Source organism: Ambystoma mexicanum, chromosome 2p (assembly GCF_040938575.1).
Source record: "Ambystoma mexicanum isolate Mex_15411 chromosome 2p, UKY_AmexF1_1, whole genome shotgun sequence".
Taxonomy (NCBI): domain Eukaryota; kingdom Metazoa; phylum Chordata; class Amphibia; order Caudata; family Ambystomatidae; genus Ambystoma; species Ambystoma mexicanum.
In genome coordinates, this window is record NC_090923.1 from 1,159,346,330 (window position 1) to 1,159,366,872 (window position 20,543).

The 20,543-nt window shown below is 45.6% G+C and overlaps 1 protein-coding gene across 8 annotated transcripts in view; it reads left to right on the top strand.

The window, feature by feature from the left end:
* The window catches only part of IKBKG (inhibitor of nuclear factor kappa B kinase regulatory subunit gamma), a 1,113,418-nt gene that overhangs the window by 302,277 nt on the left and 790,598 nt on the right, over nt 1-20,543 (top strand). The window lies entirely within an intron of this gene.

Sequence of the window (20,543 nt, forward strand, 5' to 3'; positions counted from 1 at the left end):
ATGTGCATATCAAAAACATGGTTACAGTCAATACAAAACATGTTGCGCAATGATAATGATGTCATGAAGTAATACCATTCAAAAAATCACATACCAATGAATGACATTTCAACGAGTTCATCCCAATAGGAAGATTAGGAGAAAAGAAAGAGAATATGTGTCAGCTATGCTTGTATTCCTATTCATGCTTTCATGTTGCTTTGTAAAATGGAAGTTATAAACGTACCTATTTCAATTTAACTGAAATCCCTTCAAACGTGATCTGAACGCTTACTGAAAGCAGCTCCTAAGGGGAGATATGGCATCTTTCAGCCTGTGTGACAAACATTGTAAATGAGCAAGAACGCTTTGATTAAAGCACATGATTATATCATTATTGTTGGTTGTTTGTTTTGGTTGAAAAAAAATGTATTAAAATATAAAAAAAATAAAATAAGAAAAAGAAAGTCCTAGTGGTGTCTTTGTCAAATAAAAGAGCCTACACTACGATAAACATATTGCCAATCCTTACGCTAAATACAAAAGAAGTGTGGGATAATGTGTTCTTATGAAAAAAGGAAGTGTTCACAAATAATAAGTCAGGATGCGGTAGTCAAAGTCTCCCTTCCCTAAGTTTTAAGCATGGGATAAGGTAGGATTCTGGAGCACTGCACACGCTTGTGCTTTCCCAGCACAAGCCAACAGTTCTGCTCTCAGCTCAAGGCTTTCGGTGTTTAATTCACTTTTCTACAAAAAGTCTCTTTCCTCCGAGGACCTGGTGGGTTTCCAAAATAATAAACAAATTTATTTTCTTCTTGCACGTTGGGTGATGCTTTTCACCCCTGGATCCCCCTCTTCCGGGCTTAGATCCACAAAAAGTTCTTAATGATATCAGGACCTTCGTTAGTACGGTTTCTTGCTTCCGAGGGCCTGACAGGTTGAAAGTACAAAACAAAGTTCAGCAAAAAGTTCTTCTCGGGTTGTACTGGGGTGTTGGCTCTTCACCCCTCGGTCCCCCTCTTCCGGGCTCAGACCCCTCTCAAATATCAGCTTCTCTCTGTCGAGTTCACTCTGGCATGGCATGCATTCAAAGACTTTCCCTGTTGTACTTATCTTCGTTGCATTCCCGGGTTGGTGGGTGTTGACCTCTCACCCTTGGATCCCCCTCTTCTGGGCTCAGATCCTTCTCGACTATTCACCTCCCTCCTCCGGGTTCACTATGGCTTTCAATGCAATTTTCTTTGGGACATTCACAAATCTTAATGTCTTTTGAAACAGTTCACTGTGGACATCCCTCGGCTGGGTTCACTCTTGTTAACACACTGTTTATTGGGACTTTAGCCTTCGTCCCCTGTTTATTGGAATCCCTCCTTCGGATTCACTCTTGCCAACTTTATCAGTTTTACGAGGCAGGATTAATTTCCCTTAGTTTCACAATCATCTGTCAGTTAAAGACTTTCGACTTTACAGAGGATGTTACTGGACCCCTGTATGACCACTTTGACCCCCTTTCCCAAGAACTTTTGGCAATGGTAGTTTCAACAATCTGGTAATCACCCAGAGCTTCTGAGTGAGCACCCACATGGTGCCGGACTCCTCTGTTGCTGGTTTTCCCCCTTTTAAGTATCAATATTTCTTAATGCTTTCACAGTTCAGTTAGCCGGTTGCTACATTTCGTTCAACACAGTTCGGTTTCGTATCGGCTCTCCCCCCGACGGACCGGCTGTGATGAACGGCTTAGGTTTTCCTTCTCTTTGGAGTCAAGGTTGGTACCAAGGAGACAAGCGTCTTGGTTATCGGCGGAGGAGGGTCCCATGTACGTTGACATCTGCCGTAACACACGCTGGCTATTGTTTGCGCTCTTACGTTTCCTTCCACTGTGGTTTCACGGGCCCTGGTTGGAAAGGGCAAGGTCGCTTCTCTCCTTGTCACCCTCTCAGTTTGCGCTGTCTTTCTCCTCCTCATGAACTGCAGTGCTAAGTTAGCTCTCCCGCTGTGCGGTCTGCCTTGCTCGTATTGTGCTCTCATGTGCTCCACTTCTGCCTTGCTCGTATTGTGCTCTCATGTGCTCCACCTTTGATCCCTGTGGGGAAAAGGAAGGGTCGTCAGGTGTGTGTGGTTTTGATTAATTACCTGACTCTACCTGACACTTGTGTCCGGACATGCCAGGTGAACAGTTCTAGTACTATTTTATTGGGTTTCACAATGTGAGAAAGTGTTTGTGTTGGAAAAGGCATGGGTTTGGAAAACTCAAAAAGGGTGAGATTGGTCGGATTTGTGAAACAAACACAAATGGCAGGGATTATTATCGTGAAATGAACCGGGGGCATTATGGGAATGGTAGTGTTCTGCCAATTTAGACTGGGTGTTCGGAAAAGAATAATCAAAGTGACGTGGAGAAGAATGATTGGGAGTATTCGGGTAGAAAACAGCGAAACAGGGATTCTGGGAAGTGTGGTTTTCGATTGTACCAGGGTTTGGGTTCCTAGGGGATTTACCAGATATGGAGGGGTCGTTCGATTTGCATAGGGAAGATTCTTTAGGTGGAAGGGGGGTTGAGTTGGTGCAGCCCACAAAAGCCTCAGGGACCTATTCCTCCCCAATTCTGTCCCTGGTATAGTACTGCATCTCACCTGGGGTGTTTCCCTGAGCATAAACCGGGGCTCCCCGACCCAGGTGATTCTCCCTCCCTCGCTCATCCGTCCCCAGGGTTGGGATCTGAGAGCGCCAGCCCTTTCCTGGCCACCTGAATAAGGGACTCTCAGGGTCTTACCCTCAGGTTTCTCACAGATGTCATTAAGAGGGCGCAAATCCTGAATAATTCTCCAACTCCCATCCCCTTTTGCGTTCTTTTTCAGGTATATAGCCGTGTTGCATGGGGAGGTAGAAGGTACAATTATCTCCTGATTTAACAGAGCCACAATGGTGTTACGTATCCCTTCTTCTGCTTCTCTCGACAAGGGGTACTGCCTTACGTGGGGAAACACTGCTCCTGGCTTAAGTGTTATTCGAACTGGGGTCCCTCCTTGCAAGAGCCCAACATCGTTGCCATTTGTTTGTCCAAAGCCTCTCGGGGACCTGCTCCAAGTCTGTCTCAGTGAAGAGGGGCAGGGCTACTAGAGCCATCAGCGGACATTGCACTTTTCGATACTGCACCAATATATCAACAAATGGAAATTGCCAAGACAATTTTGCCATCTGGTTTGTCTTCAAACAAGTCTGTATTAGTCACTTCCTTAAGAGGCATTGTAGGGTTGATAGACAACACTGTGCGCCATTAACTCCCTTCCGAGTCAGTTCCAAATGCCACAATCGTCTTAGCTGACACCACGAGACCCTGTAAGTCCAGTGACAGTATCGTCCCTGCCACCGGTTCAGGAGTCACCACAGGCCGAAAGATTAAGTCTGACGGCACCCGCCAATATGCTTGGCCATTTTGAGGCACTGCCTCAAGAAGCACTGTTATGCCATACACAAACATGTCCGGGTCGACGGGAATACTGTGAACCACTGCCTCTCCTCACCTTGCATGTATGATGATCATTGCTCTTACGACACACATACCCTGGGTGGCACACACTTCTCCGTGGTCTGTGAAGGAGATTGTCATATTGAATTTACTCAATAGGTCTCGACACAACTCATTTATCGGGGAACTCTCTGAATACAACAAAGGTGCACGCACCCGTTTTCCTCATATTTTTATGTCAAGTTATTTCGTGTAGGGAACCGTGGCGACAGACCTAGAGAAGCCCTCTTTGTCTAAAGTTTCACCTGATAATGGAAAGTTTCCCTCACTGATGCATGATTTAGTGGCACCTGTGTCAACCATGAAGATGAATTGCTTGTTACCTATCTCAGCACCCACCAAGGGTTCCTCGTCCGGGTGGACAGTCATGTTGGAGCCAGGGAATGCAAAAGGGTTGTTCCCCTCACACTCACACCTTGGTAGGGCATGATGGTGCCGTTAGGCACTGTGTCATTCGCGGGTATGTTATTTCCGTACATATTATTCTGTTGGGGCATTAGTGGTTGTGTCATTTGGGGGTTCTGCCCTTGCATACCTGGGGCCATGGTGGTAGTTGAGTGTAGACCTGATGTATTTCATAGCGTATGGAAGTCGGCCTTAGTGTTGGTGCTTGTGGTTGAGGCAGTGGGTGGTAGTTGTTATTGTATGGGTTGTATCCCGCCCCCTGTCTGCGCCTGCATTATCATACAAAATGGACTCACTTTCCTCTGCTGCTCCAGCATTGCGAATGACCCATGCCTGCTCCCCGAGGCCCCATGCCCCCAAATCCCCCTCCTCTCCCTCTGAATCTGCCCCTCCTGCCCTGCTGACCTCCTTGCTGCCACTCTGGGTAGGGGTGCTGAGGTCTACCTCCCCATTGCCCTTGTCCTCCTCCTGGCCAAAACACTTCTAGTCTCATGTCTGGGGGTGCCGTTGTCTGTTCCCCCATCTCCGTTTGCGCATTTGACGATACCGGCCTTCAACTGCTATTTTTGCCAGTTTTTTCTGCACTGGTTTCACTTCCTCATTCTGCTGCCTCTGAGCCGTTTCCTTTTTTCGCTCCTTTTTTCTCTTACAATGGTGTATCATCATTTGAATCTCAGCCCACCCCTTTGCTTTAATGCCCACTATTTTGTCTAGCGCCTTCTGAACTTCCTTGGGGAAACCGCTTCTGATGATGAAATAAAAAAGAGGAACTGATCAGTCCCACTGGTCCCCCGTCTCTGCACCCCACATCTCCTGAACCTTAATAATGTATTGCGCTGGGTCCTCATCGTCCCCCATAGTGTACTGCATAATAGACTACTGGTCTGGTATGTCGGGGTAAGTTTGCTGCAGCGTGTCCCTCACCTGTATCCTGATATTGTTAAAAGCGCACCATCATGGCCGTCATCGTCCAACTTTACTCCTGGATATCCTGATTTGACCCACACATCTCCAGCCTGATCCCCCCACATTTACAACAAGTAAGCTTTTCATGTCCCCCACGGCCAAGGGAATCCCTGCTGTCTGTTTTTCAAATGCGTAAATCCATATTCCGGCCCGGGAAGTAAGGGGCGTGAGCACTTTAATCAAATTATTCTTATCCATTTGCGCCCAAGGCACATACTGCATCCTGCCTAAGGCTCTAAGCAATAACGGCATTGGGTACCTTTATTCTTCCCTTCTTTATGTCCAACACTTCCCTTTTTCCTTGTTAGTGCCACCCGGCCAAACCTGTTCCTCATCCATGGTCCCCTCAAACTTTCCAACCGTGACGTAACTTCTGGTATTTGCTCATCCCCTTCGTCGTCCTCAACCTCATCCACTGTGTCCCAATCATCTTCCCTTACCTCTCGGTCTGTGTCCCTGTAGGACCTCACTCTCCCGTATCCTGTATTTTCCTCTCGCCTGTCACCACCTGCCTCCTTTTCAATATGCACATCCTTTATGGCCGGGCTGTCTAATCGAAACAAAAGGTCTCCTGCCCTCCATTCATCTACGCACTCCCATTCTTCCCTCCTCCTTCCTGTGCTGCCCTCAGTCTGGCCAATGCTACCCGTGTTGCTTCCAATACCTTGTCTAGCTCCTTCTGTACATTACTGTCCTGTGGAGGTATAACACTCAGTGTTGGTATGTAGGTAGGTGGGGCGGTCACCAGGGTGGGCATGTATGCCGGTTTTGTGTCTGGTTTGTGTACCCCACGGCTGGGCAGGTGGTGAGTGGGTAAAGCCGCTGTGTTGTTGCGTGCATCGCATCTAGGACGACCCCTACGGGATTCCGAGTCGCACCCCCATCAGGGTCCTACACATCCTCTATAATTTTCCACAAATCCAATATCCCTTTTCAAGCTGTTTACCTATATATTTAGCTGCTAAGAACCTGCGCATGTGGTCTAGTATCTCTCAATTGTGGGTGCCCTGCTCTGGGCAGGTGTGGGGCATCCCCCCTTGTGTCTCTACCACCCACTGTTTGTGGTAATTCTCTGTCTTATCCCTGTACAATGGTAATGCGCTGTACATATGGTGGCTTCCTCCCTCCCATCTTAGGTTTTGTGCGCCCCAAAGCCCCTGCCTTTTCAGATATGTGCTGCGCACAGTTGTATCACAAAAGTCCCCAGGCCACCGCCCTTGCTTCCCTGTTGCCCCCTGTGAGCTCTTCTGCCCCCCTCCTTTTCGCAGACGCGCACACACACTACCACACTACAAGCTCTCAAAACGAATGATCAACACTGGCCCACCTCTGGCCTCTGCCTTTTGCACAAAAATCGTAGTACTCTTAAAACAACAAGCTAAAATAACAACCACTACTTCCACCGAACTCACTAATTATACAGAGCTCCTATTTTTTTCCCTAATTGCCTTGCCACAAATCAAATGGCACCATCATCTTCCCTCACTCTGAAAGGTTCCCTATACTCCTGTTTTTCCTCTGCAGAATCCTCTTAAATTACCAAAAAGAAAAAAGAAAAATAAATCTTGACACGTAGCCTTACCACTCTCCTTCACTCACACACACAAGACTTCCTCACATCATACCCCGGCCCTCGTTATCCGTTACAAGGGGTGCACTCATGTCTGCGTGTTCACCTGAGCACGGGGTTGCAATAACGGCCTGCACTGTCCGCGGAGCTGTGCTCTGCTTCAAAGAGCGGACAGGAATCCTGTAAAAAATGGCTCCTGCAGACCTCTTCCATTTGCACGCTTGGGGCTGGTCACTGTAGGTGGGCGTGGCCCCTACAGAGGAGCGGCCTGGAGTCCTCTGTTGTTGCAGGGGTCACTGGAATCACGTCAGGGTCACCAAATGTAGGAAAGCCCCCCCCAGACGCTCAAACTAGAAGAAATACAACCCATTAGGGAAAAAGTTCCAATACACCTCTTGCAGGGATAACAAGGTTTATTTCCATACAAAAGGAAACAGCGCCAACAAAGAACTGCCGCGGAACGTTCCACCAGAAACTGCATGAGCAGTATATCATAAAAATACATAGTGTCATCAGTGACATCATTACATACAGTAGAAACCCACGCGGGTGGTTGGTGAGACCCTATACATAGGCTGCTTGCACCATAGGGGATGCCAGGCCATTGGTACCAGTCCCGTCCGTCTATCTTCTTCCACGTCGGTGATGCTGCACTTGCCATCAGTCACAAGTTGTTGCAATTAGCAATTTATCCACGTACTAAACAACACATCTCTATCTATGTATCAGTGCACCTGGTACGAGCAGACAGGGGGCCGGGGGAAAAGCCAAGGACATACTAACTCACACACTTCACTCGCTCCTAGACAGACCGGCACCTCTCCCAAGTTCTTCCACCCTCGTTCTGGGCTATAATTTCATCCCTCCCTGTACCTTGCAGCACAAATCACGTGACCGAAAAGTGAAGGCAGGAAAGCCCTACTTTCTGATCTTTTTGATCGATCAGGGGTCTAACAGGTTTACGATCGGTGTTTGGGGATGGCTGATACGTTGGAATTCATGGGTATTAAAGCTAGGGCATTTGGGTGCTATAACTTAGAATTGAGACTGGTGGGGGTTGGAGTCCCGTGCCCTCCTTCTTGTGGGGATCATGTTGTTCACAAACACTCAGCCCTCCTCCCATGGCCTTGCAGGGCACATTCTTTGTAGGGTGCGAAGGTTGTCACATTTTAGGGCAATGAAGAGTTTATGGATCTGTGTAGCTCTGGCCTTTCTCATCACTGCCTTGGATATAGCCTATTCCTTTGCTCATGTTTGCGGCCTAGGCCTGGAGAGCCGACTGTCACTCTACATTTAAGCTTTGTGCCACATTATGGCTGCTAATATCTAAGATGGCTGCTATTCTCGCACGTGTGCTGCGCCTATAAAGCAAGCAATAATGTAATCGTGCAGAAGCCTTAAAGGCACCCCACTCGTCTCTCACAGCTCCTGCGGCGGCCATTGCCTTATCCTAAAGTGTTTGGGAATGCGAGAAGATAGTGTCTCCTTCCCATCAGTAGTACTTCCGGTCCCACATCTATGGGTGCCTTACTTGCGCTGGTCCCACATCGATGGGTGCCTTGCGCCCATCTTGAAAGCAGGCGCCAGTCTTTGAGGAATCTGTGCCCGCAGACTAGCGGAACAGAGTTTGCCCCTCCCCGTGGACCAGTCTGGGTATTAAAGTTAGTACAGAAGGGATAGGTGGAAATGTGTTCCTAACAGTATACCCCCTCGTAGCCCACTTCTGTGGTCCTGGTTTTTGTGGACACTCCTTGTGAAAAGTCCTATTGAGTTGTGGTGTGTGGATGTTAGATACTGGTTCCCACATCTGGTCTTCATGACCGCAACCATCCCATTCCAATAGATACTGGAGTACTGAACGATACCACCAGAATCCAACACTCTAGAAACATGCGTATTCTTCTTCAGGATCCACCATAACATCTTGATTCACAGTCCTCTTATGATGTTGATTGGACTTAGGGTCACAAGCCTGAAGAAGGGAAACTTGAAAAACCTGATGCACATGCATGTTCCAAGGGAGGATCAATGTAATCGCTGCAGGATTAATCACTTTGTCGATGGTAAAGGGCCCAATATGTTTGTTTAAACTTCCTTGTGGTTCCTTGAAGCTTTTATATTTTTTGTACATAACCAGCCTTCACCCCGAGGCTGATACAATGGTTCTTTCTTCCGAGGTACATCAGCAAATCTTTTGCCATTCTCCTTGCTAAACAATAGGTGTTTCCTGATAGTACGTTGCTTCTGGTAAAATGTCTCTAACCATTCATTTGCTTTGGGGATTTGTGTTTTGGGTACTGGTGTGATAGGAATCATTTTGGGATGTCGACCAGCGTTTCCAAAGAGTGGTGAGGTACCTGTGGCTGTGTGCAAGGTGTTATTATATGCGACTTCAGCCAAGGGTAAAAAAGTGATCCAATCTGATTCTCGTTGTGTGCAGTAAAACCTAAAGTATTGTTCAACGTTTTGATGTACCCGATCTGTTTGTCTGTCACTTTGAGGGTGACATGCTGTGGACATATGTGCTTCAATATTGAGGTGTTTTTTCAACGCCATCTAGAAGCGGGATACCAATCTGTCCGAGATTGTGTTCAGGTAAACCGTGATGGCCCACTACGGTGGCAAGTAGTATTTGTGCCATACCTGCTGCTGTGGGAATCCCTTTAAATGACTTGAAATGTCCCATTTTTGTAAATGAATCCACGACTGTGAGAATATTGTTCAATCCTTTGTTTGCTAATGATAAGACGGTACTGGCAAGGGCATGAGAAATCCAGTTTGGGCTTGTCAGAGATTTCTGGCTCGAACACACACATTACAACATTTGAGATATGTCTTGACGTCCTGAACTTGGTTTCTCCGCCATGCATGTCTCTTCACTAAATCTATGGTTTTTTTGATGACCATAATATCCAGCCAGAGGATGGTCGTGGCACCACTGCATTATTTGTCTTAGTTGTTTACTTTGAGGAATCCATAAAACCTGGCCATGATATAACAGTCCATTACTATCATGTTTTTGTCGTCTTGAAGGAAAGGCAGGATCATCTCAAGGGTGTAGGACTCGCGACCCTTATTTAAGAAATCATTGGCTGAAGGAGACGATGCCATCACTATTTTCCTGGGTAAGACAAAGGGCATACACTCTTATTGCATTTCAAGTCATGTCTTCTGGATAAGGGGCATCCGCTTTGGTGTTCTGATAACCAGCTTTAAAGGTATGATATGATATTTTATTTCTATCGCGCTCGTACACAAGTGTTTCAGAGCGCGAAAAGGTGATCGTAAAATCGAACCTACTAAAGAAGTGCGCCCAATGCGATTGCCTTTGATTGTTACTTTTGGCAGTTTTTAGAAATCCTAGGCTCTCAACTGTAATGGGAAAGGGGGTTCCTTTAAGATAGTGTCTCCATTCTTTAAAGGCATCTTGAATGGCAAGGAGTCCCTTATCAAAGATGGTGTAATTAATTTCTGCAGCAGTGAGTTTCCTTAAGAAGAAAGCTGCCGGGCGCATTGTTTGATCTGACGCAGAATGTTGAGGCAAGACAGCACCTATTGCCACCGCAAATGATGGTGGTGAAAGAGTCTTTTAAAGACTGAAATGCTGTTTTAGCGGCAGAATTCCACGGGTGAGGAATATCTTTCTTCAATAAGGCTGTCATGGTATGTGTCATCTGAGAAATTAACCGTTGATAATAGTTGGCAAAGCCAAGAAATCTTTTGAGTTATTTGACGTTCTTTGGTGTAGGGCACTTTTGAACCTCTTGTACTTTATTAAAATCCATGCTTTCTCTATCTGGAGACAGAATATATCCCAAAAAGGCAATCGTCTGTTGGAATGCACATTTGGTTAATTTGGCATAGAGTTTATTTTTCTGTAGGAGTTTCAATATTTCTTTGATCTGCATTACATGGAGTGCCGTGGAATCAGAGTATATCAGAATATCGCCTAAGTAGATGACTACATACTGATCCAGGTACGGTCGGAACACCAAAATGTTCAAATGCAGCCAACCCGAAAGGCATAACGAGATACTCGTGATGCCCTTCTCTTGTTCTTAACGCGGTCTTACATTCATCTCCCGGATGTACTCGAATCAAATTATAGGCACCCCCCAAGATCAAGCTTGGTGTATATCTTGGCTCCTTGTACTTGATCTATTAGGGATGGAATTAACGGAAGAGGGGAATTTTTTTTTTTTTTACTGTAATGTCATTCATCTGTCTGTAATCCACACAAGGGCGTCATTCTAAACAATCTTTCTTGGGGATAAAAGGACAGGCGCCCCTGCAGGGGATGTAGAATGACGTCCTACAGGGCTAGTTACTTAACTCAACCCCCAAAAATTATTCTTGCCCCTCCAAATATGTTGGAGAAAATATATCCACGTTTTTTAATTAAATGGTGCATTTCAACATGTATAAATATATTTGGTGCAATGCTCCCACCAAGTGACAAACGCGCACAGTGATAGTTTTTTTGCACAATCTGGAAGTAAGGTGATGTCAAAGGCTATGTGTTCATGGTGAAAAACTCCACAGGTCATATGGAGGATACCTGTCTGTTTAGTTATGGGTCCTGATGTAAGTACGGAACCATCTATAGAGTGAATGTGTTTTTTCAAGAAGGGTAAACTGGTGTTCACAAGCCGATTGGGTGTATCCAACATTACGGCAGTCTATCGAGGTTTGGACACTAATCAGTGGAAGCTCCTTGCATTGAAGGGTGATAACAAGAAAAAAGTGACTAACTGCAGGCATAGGTGACAGCATGGAAGGAGTGTCCACCCCTCTGTACTGGGGACCCAAGACTTTTTCCGGCCGTTTAGGGCAATCACGCACTGAGTGTCCTGAAAGACAACAATAAAAACATGAGTTGTTTTTTTGTTGGTGCTCTCTTTCTTCCTTGCTAACAGGACCCCCTAACACCTCCAACTTGCATGGGTTCGGGTAATTGGACCCAAGAAGCAGTATCGATTGGATAACTACCCATGTGTCAACATAACTTTTATTTTCCCCTCGTCTTTCTCCCTGTCTTTGTTCAATGTGTAGGGTCACATCTATTAGTTCTGTTAACTAAGTACGGGCAGGCATTTCCTGAGTAACTACGTCTTTAATATCTACCTTAAGTCCCCTGTAGTAAATAGTAGCCTGAATGTATTCAGCCAATGTTGTTTCAGCAACAAGATATTTGAACTGGGCAATATAAGCTGAGGTCTCTGGAACCTTGTTTGATATCCATTAGTTAATTTTGAACAGAGCTTTCACATATATGTCTCTCAAACATCTGACCGAACACAAGGAGGAACTGATCATAGTCATCTAGGATGGGGTCCCGGTTGTTGATTCATGAGGACGCCCATGTTAAGGGCATGACCTTCAAGGTTCATAACAATGAAGGCCACTTTAGTTGTGCCTGTGTTATACAATTGGTCGGTTCATGCAGTTTAATACACATTGCGTCATGAATTTAGGAAAATCATTTGGTGACCCAGTGAACTCTACAGGCATGGGTGGAGAAGGAACCTGTGCCCCTATGCCAAGTTCTCTTAGAACTGGATCTTGTTCCCCACCCTCTCTATTGGTATTACCGGCCCCATACAAGAATTGGAAAGTGGCAGGTCTGAGAGTTCGGGTCCCTGGTCTTCCAGAGCTTGATGGCCCCCCACTCCCAACTAACTGAGAAGGTGGTGCTGTTTGGACAAGGGTTTGGCGATCAATGAGATTATTCTGAACCTCCATAACCTTATTTGCAATGGTCACATTGTCTGATCTGTGTGCGGCTAGTTCTCTCTAACGTTTTCATGGACAAGGCTACGTTTTTAATCGCTTGTTCCATCCTAACCACTAGGGACATGAAAACATTCCTTACAATTGGCTAGTACCTGAATATGGTGAGTTCCAATGAAGGGTCAGTACTGGGGAGGATAGAACAAGCCACAGAGATCGCTAGTGATTCCTGCAGATATGAAACAGCAGGGATCACTAACAGAGACCATTCCAGGCAGGCAGACTGGGATAAGGGTTGGACAGATGTGTCTTGGATTGTTTTCTGAGGTACCATACAGTTGGGTGTAAGGAGGCAGGAGTCGACACCAGGCTGGGAAAATAAAGGTACGGGTGAGTAGTTGATTGATGAAATGAATAAGGAGAAGGGGGGAGATAAAAATATATCGTCTTACCTTTGTTGATGGCAGACTGGACTGTTTGGTTAGCAATGGAGAAGGATGGGTCCTAGGATAGGAGGTAGAGGAAAGACTTCCCAAGAGAAAATCCCTGGGTACTAGTTGAGAATACACTTCCTTTAGTGGCAAGGGTCGTAAGTTTGTGAATCATTAAGAGTCCCAACCCATATATGTCATATTACAGGATAACATACAACACATGAATCAAACAAACCTAATTATGAAGACCTAGCATCTTCCTAATTTGCCCTAACACTATGGTAACTTACTGTATTAAGACCAGTTGAACTTAGATCCTTGATGCACCTCCAGGTGTATCAGCCGTTGTAAGGACGCCAGAATAGTTCCTTTCTGGTGTTCTTAACGAGGCGGACCAGTAGTGGATGTAGTACTTCTGGTCCCGCGTCGATGGGTGCCTGACTAGCGCGTGATGGGCCTCCATCTTGAAAGCAGGCGCCATGCCAGGCTCCAGTCTTTGAGCAATCAGTGTCTGCAGCGTAGCGGAGCAGAGTGCGGCCCTCCCTGTGGACCAGTCTGTGTGGTAAGGTGAGTACAGGAGTGATAAGGGGAAGTGGGTGGAAGAGTGTTCCTATATGTGAACTCATCTTGATAAAGTTCAAAGTGTTTCAAAGTTGAGCCCTGGGAGTCTCCCCTGAAGTAGGGCAGCTTAAAGTTATTAAAGTAGAATCTGAGCCCTGAGGAATTCTTTACAGCGGATGGACTACCATCTGCGATAATCCATGAACTGGAAAATTCATTGGAGCATTTTCATATTTCTGAACCACATCCTGTCTCGCACATTTGAAGGTGAACATTTTCTCAGAGTTGCTCTTATGAATGCAAAAGTCATTGGACACAACCTGTTATTCCCCATCTAATAAAACCAACTAGGTGGATAGGGGGGGTATTAGGAATGCTAGAACTATCTTCAAAGAAACATGGCGATAGTGCAAATTTCTTCTTTCAAATAAACATGCCTTTACACAGTGGAAAAAAACACGTACAGTAGTAACAACAACTCTGTATAGACTTGCGGTGCCCTAGACGCGCAGATACATACCCCTTGCCAGACCAGCTTTCAAACCTGGGCCCGAGAGTAGACCAAGAAGCATCTTCCCTTCCTGGATCCCATACGATCTCGGAGAAATGGACCAGTCCTTGCAGAAACAGTAATTCAGTGTCAGTTCACTCGCAGACAGGAGGAATGATTGTAGGCTGTGAGATGGCTTCCATAATCTTCTGAGCATTCATGCTTTGCTTCCCCCTACCCACCCTTCGTTTTGAAGGTAGTTTAGAAATGACAAGAGCTTGGCTCATTCCCAGATCACCCCTTAAAAAACAAATTGTAGTCCTCGGCAAGCAACCCAGCAGATCAGAGACAAGCTCTCTTGCACACCCTATCCTTCCGGGAGAAAATTGGAAGCAGTGTAAATAAGACTAGATGTTTGAGTCCGACTAAGTGAAATGCCATGCTTGTGGAGTAAAAAGATTAAGGGGTTTGTGCCACATTTTGTGGCTTAATGATGGCAAACTCCTTGCAGGTGTTCGTAGAAAGTACTGCTTGCATTATGTGAAGAAGCAATCCATTCTATGACTGCATGTTAAGTCTTACATTCCATTAATGGGTAGTGCTGTCCTCTTGTTACATGGCGTTTGCCATGTAGCTGCAAGTATTGATAGCTCTGTCGTATGGTTATAGTGCTAAGAGCACTGCCCTCTAGTTGTGTATATTTGTGTGTGTGTATATATATATATATATATATATATATATATATATATATATATATATATAGCTACTGAGGCCACAAGATCAAGGAGAGTTCTACCCTATGTCGGTATGGGTAGGGCTGGTCTCCGCCTGTAGGGCATGTGTACTGGCGACTATCTTTGTTCAGTATTTATTCGATTGCTTGTATCTCCATACAGTTGTGTGTTGTAGCACATTATTTTCAATATTTTGTTATTGGTGTCTATGTACTGTTGCACATCACTTTTGCTGGTTGTAATGCTTATGCAATTGTACAGTTGGGTACTCTTACATATTATTTGCATGATAGTGCTGCTTGTGTCTTTGTACTTATTAATGTTGTTGCTCACCATGTCCGATGTTGTTCCTGGTCTCCATACTGTGTGAGGAGCCTGAGGGCATCCTCCAATCTACTCCCCTTGGGTCTTCCCCTCAGGTGGCCAGGGAAGGACCACCATTCTTGGATCCCGACCCTGGGGGTGGATATTGTGAGGCAGGATCACATGGGTGGAGGGTGTTAGGGGAGTTTTCCCAAAGTCCTATTGGTAGTAAGACTTTGGTAAGCTATCCTAGTGGTTTGTAGATCTACAACTCTTAGTATCAGTCTGTACTAACTCAGGAAGTTGGTAGAGTGGCAGAGCAGTCAGGCTTATCTTAAGAGGAAGATGTGAGCTGGAGGTAAGTACACTGAACCTTAGTTAGACATGGACACCAATGAACCTCTTACATGTATAATTCATATACAATTATATATTTATTATATATACACCAGAATCCCTTTAAATACTTCGGAATACTTGATAACACACTTTAAAGGACACTTGTTCGCGGTTATATTTGTAGCAACGTTAGAAAGGGAAAAGACAAGGTTATCGTATTGTCAGTTATTACTCGCACCTGTGGTTTTCAACAGTTCATATGGTAATATATTTACTCTGCAAATACATATAGTAAAGTCACTTTAAGGGAGGAAAATGGTTAGTTAGTATAACATTAGCTTGGTTCGAGGTTCTAGAAAGGGTTTCTTTGCACAGCAAGTCCTTTAAGTCCAAAAACGCCACCATAGCTAAAGGCAGTTCGGAGAGAGCTCAAAGTCTTGTCAAGCAGCAGAATATGAAGAGTTCCAGAGGATTTCTTCCAGTCTCTAATGTTATAGAAGCAGCGAGTTAACAACTAACAAGGGAGACCTGTAAAAGTACTCGATGAAGGGACACAAGCAGCAGCTTGAGTCGGAGGTAAGAGGTGGTGACCCTGGACACCTCTGGGTGTACTCCAACACTCGGGATGGACTTCTTGGAATCAGGTAAGCAATACCTTTTTTCCCCACAGTACCTTAGGTTTGAAGAAAATGTTTGTGCTGGATGCTCACAATGTTGCAGCTCTGGACCCGACCTCTGGATTTCTTCGTCTGATGACTGAAGGCAGGACAATGGACGGGATCTCTCAGCAGCCGGCTCGAGCGAGGACCTGTGGCACGGCTTTCATCAACATTTTGGTTCGCTCTGCGGTTTTGGCACCTTTTCTGCAGCACCAACAAAGGACACAGATAGTCTGGTCACTCTTCTTTGCTTCCTGCAGTCCTACACTCTGGTGAGGGGGTTTGGGCGAGTTGGATCGGCTCTCTGGCGGGTCCTTGAGGGACGATACACTCGAAATGGGCAGCAGGTCTCCTGCTATTGGGGTCCCGCAGCTCTGGAAACTCCTAGTACCTCGGGAGATGGCTCATTTCAAAGTTTGTCTTGGGACTGGTTGTTCCCACCAGCCAAAGGGAAGGAGTCGTCCTCTTTGGTGCTCCTCTGTCGCATAGAAAATGGGGTCAGGACAGCAGTGGTTGCTTCACAGTGTTGCAAAGGGTCTGCAGGTGTCTCTGGTCGTCTTCTTCTTCGGTTACTTCAGTTTCCAGTGGTCAACTTGCTTTTCACTCCAGAAGCCTCACCTTTTATACAGTTCAAGAACACGCTCTTCTGCAATATCTCTCAGCATTTTACAGAAAGGGGCGTTTGGCAGTCCAATCAGGACAGCCAGACTGCCTGTGGGAGCTGGTCCTATTCAGGCACTCTGGCAGAGAAACTACAGGAGGGTGGAAGACTCGTCCCCTACTTCCTGCCTGCCCAGACACTCTGGAGCCTAAACAGGGATACCCAAGGGTTCCCGCCAAAGGCAAAATGTGCACGCTGACGTCCCCCTCCTCGAATGGTAGAAGAAGGGCTAACAAAGAGCAACCACGCTAGTTATGGTGAAAAAAGAAGGGAGGCCCCAAGTTGGTTCTTGGGTGCCCCTATTGTGCACTACCGTGGCTATGAACACAGTCTGCGGTATAAAAATTACAAAATAGTTGGTCAAACACGTCCACTGCCACCAGCCATAACTATGAGATTGTCTATGTGACTAAAAAGTCACAGGAGTAGAGAGAAGGGGAATACTAGGTATCTCTTTGGCACTCCACTGAAGGTGGTGGTTGCCAATCTCTCAAACTACACAGTTTTGTGAGTATCTCTCTATCCTTAAGAACTGTGGTTACTTAAGGATACAGAAAAAGAATCTTAAAGGAGGATGCCAAGGGTCCCCAGCAACACTGCCCATAAGGAGCTGCAGTAGTAAAAACACAGATGCCTTTAAGAACTATGGGCCATACAGACTCCATAGTACAGATCGGATATAAAGAATAGAGTTCCAAAACACAGAGCCCACAATAATTAATGAGTGGAAAAAGGCTCCACCCATTCAGGATTTAAAGAAAACTGTCAAGAAGTCCAGCAAAAGGTGCTGGGGTCTCACAAGGAGAGGGGATGAAGCGTAAACATTATAAATCTCCCTAACAGTGGGTCTTTGGGGAGTGGAGGAAAGGTGCCTTTAGGTGAGGCATGGTATCCCCCTTCCCCTTGTCAGAATGTACCCTCCCCTCCCCCGACCTTTGTAGGTTATTACCAATCTTCCCCACTGTCACACACATCCCTTTACGACTGGGACGAGTGTAAGGAAGGCATGGTATCAAACCGTGAAGAGATACACAAGTGATAACAGTTCAAGGGTGTTTATTGAACTTCAATGGGTTGGTTGATCGCCTATCTAACCCTAAATCTAAGGATGGGAGCAAGCTACGACATTCAAATAATAACACAGTCCTAGTGGAGTCTCTGTCAAAATAAAAGGGCCTATACTAATAAACCTGTTGCCAATCCTTACTTCTAAATACAAATGGCATGGGACATACTACCCTGCCTGACCTTGGTATGCCGGGTGCAACGCTGCATGAAAACGAGGCTGAGCCTCGATAACCCGCCTTTATTTTGAAATCTGCATCCGCCGGCAGCCACACGAAGGCCATACAAAGGCCTGCTCCTGCGCCTGTTCTGAGCACTCTGAGCCTGGGCCACAGACGCTGCCCCTCTACAGTTCAGACACGAGAAGGCTCTTGACCAATCTTTATCCCGTCGGTATAACTGTTCTGGGCCTCCATTGTATCCTATATCCACTATTGAGGCGCCACTGTCGATCTAACGCAACCATGCACCTGCATTCCCATCTGGCCATGTGAGTAAACCGTCACTCCGCCATACCCAACATATTGCCTTATGTGTAATCTGCCAAATTGTATCTGTCTGAGCCATTTGACTGCTGTGCACGCCCTCTATGGAACCCTATTAACACAGATGCTCATGGTCCACTGTGCTACGTAGCGCCTTACTATCCAATGGAACCATTGTGCCATTGTATTGCACTGTATTGATGCACCCTCGTTCCTTAGCAGGCCATCAGTCTGCATATTACGTTCCTGGTACACACTGTGATTTCTGTTCTTATGTGCCCCTGCATACTATCGTGACATCTATCTAATCTAGGCGCTCCAGTAACAGTTTGTAGGCCACCTGGCCTCTGCTAAATTGCACAATGTAACACCCTATCTGCTACGTCTCTCCCTTTTATGCTGCCTCGCTCCTCACCTGCCCGCTTACACCTGTGGCAAGTGCTTGTTTATCTATAGAGCCTAATATCTGTATGGATCATGGATGCTAACTGACCTTATTTGATTTGTTGTGCCTTATGGTCACCAGTAGACCACATTTTGACCATGCTGTGGTTTATGGTCACCAGTAGACCACTTCTTGACTGTGTTGTGCCTTATGGTCACTAGTAGACTACATTTTGACTGTGTTGTGCCTTATGGTCACTAGTAGACCACATCTTGACTGTGCTGTATTGTATGATCACTAGTTAACATTAACGGGCCTCATGCTACGCCTTGCCTAATGCTGTTGACCACATCACGTTAGACACTCCCTAGCTCTACCCACTTATCTGCTCCATTTAGCGGCAAAGGAATCCCTTACCTTTGACACCACACCATCCTGACACTGGGATTGGAAGGATGCTAAACTTAGCAATATTGCTCTGTACCATGGCTACTGCCATATAGGTGGACTCCAGCAGCCAAGAACACACTGGCCAGTCACCAGTACCTACCTTAGACTTTAGCCTACCAACCCTTACAAACATTGAGCAACCTAATCTCTCCATATTCAACAAGGCCCGAGAGACAATACCCTACGCCTCCTTACTATGTGCCACGCCCAATAGAAATAACAGACTTCGCGCTAGACTAGCTAAACTATATGAACCACTGAGAAGAGCCCTTCCGGCCACCAACCTCAAAACTACTTACAAACTCAACTTACAACCAGCTAGGCACACTAAGCTGCCTCTTCCAATGTCCATCTTGAACGCGAATACCCCTCATCTCAACAACCATAAACCCAAAGTCTGCAATATCTCTGACAAACCTACCCGAGTCAACAATACACCCGAGGCCCTCCCTCTCAAAGGAGCACTTCTCAACGCAAGATCACTAGTCGCACAAGCCACCGATATTGCCAACTTAATCACTGAAGGGAACCTGGATTTCCTTGCAATTACGGAAACCTGGCTCCATAATGCAGCAGGACCTGCTCTCATGCTAGCCATCCCTGATGGCTATACTATAGTCAGACAAGACCGTGATAATGCCCGAGGTGGCGGTATTGCTATTATCTCTAAAACTGCTCTTGGCCTCAGACTAGTCCCTACCCTTCTATCACAATCTTGTGAAACACTCACTGCCAAAATTCAGATAAATAACTCGCAATCCCTTACTATACACCTTATATATAGACCACCAGGCCCTCTTGGTACCTTTGAGGAAGACCTGCATAATATAATTACGAATAACTTTAACCTACCACGCAACTACTCCTATTAGGTGACTTTAACCTAGGCTTCAATGACCAAATGGACAAAAACGCAACTGAAATAGCCAATAAATACGATCAAAGCATTAGGCCTTACCCAAAAAGTCAATAAACCTACCCACCTTAAAGGGAGAATCTTGGACTGGATAGTGGACCTTAATTGCTCAGCCACTATTTCATCTATCCTGCCATTAGCTTGGACAGACCACTTTCTGATCTCCTTTCACCTTACCACTATAAGACCTATTCTACTGGCTCAACCACTAGCACCACCATGCTCAACCAGAAGTAAAAAGAATATCTTGGTTGAGAAAGTTATCCTTGCCATTCTGCCCACACTTAACGCATTACCTGATAATCTTGACCCTAGTAGCCTAGTTCAGGAATTTAACAATATTATGCTCACCACACTGGACAAAATTGCCCCTATCAAACTTAGGCCTAGCAAACCAATAGCCCACTTAAACAAATGGTTCACTCCACAACTTAAAGACCTCTGCACTTTAAAGAATAAAAGTGAAACTAATTGGAGACTTTGCCCCTCTAGCGAGAACAAAGCCAAATTAACCTCACTTTACTCACACTACAAGAAGGAAATCTACCAGGCAAAACGTAATTCATACGACGAGCGCATTGCTAACTCAAATTCAAGTATGAAAGAACTCTTTTGCATACTCAAAGAATTAGAATCACCAATTATCATTCCTGATGTCTGCACTAAGGACAAATCCTGGTGTACAGACATCCAACATACCTTAGTGAATAAAATTGACACACTCCAGAATAAAATTCAACAAAAAAAGAAGTTCTGAACTTACAGCATTCGCCTAACACTTTCCTGCCTTACGAGACACCATCGGCTCATAACACTACCTTCCATTTTTCTAAAATGTCTTCCCTAGAGGTAGAAAAAATCATCCTATCTTTGAAGCCCTCA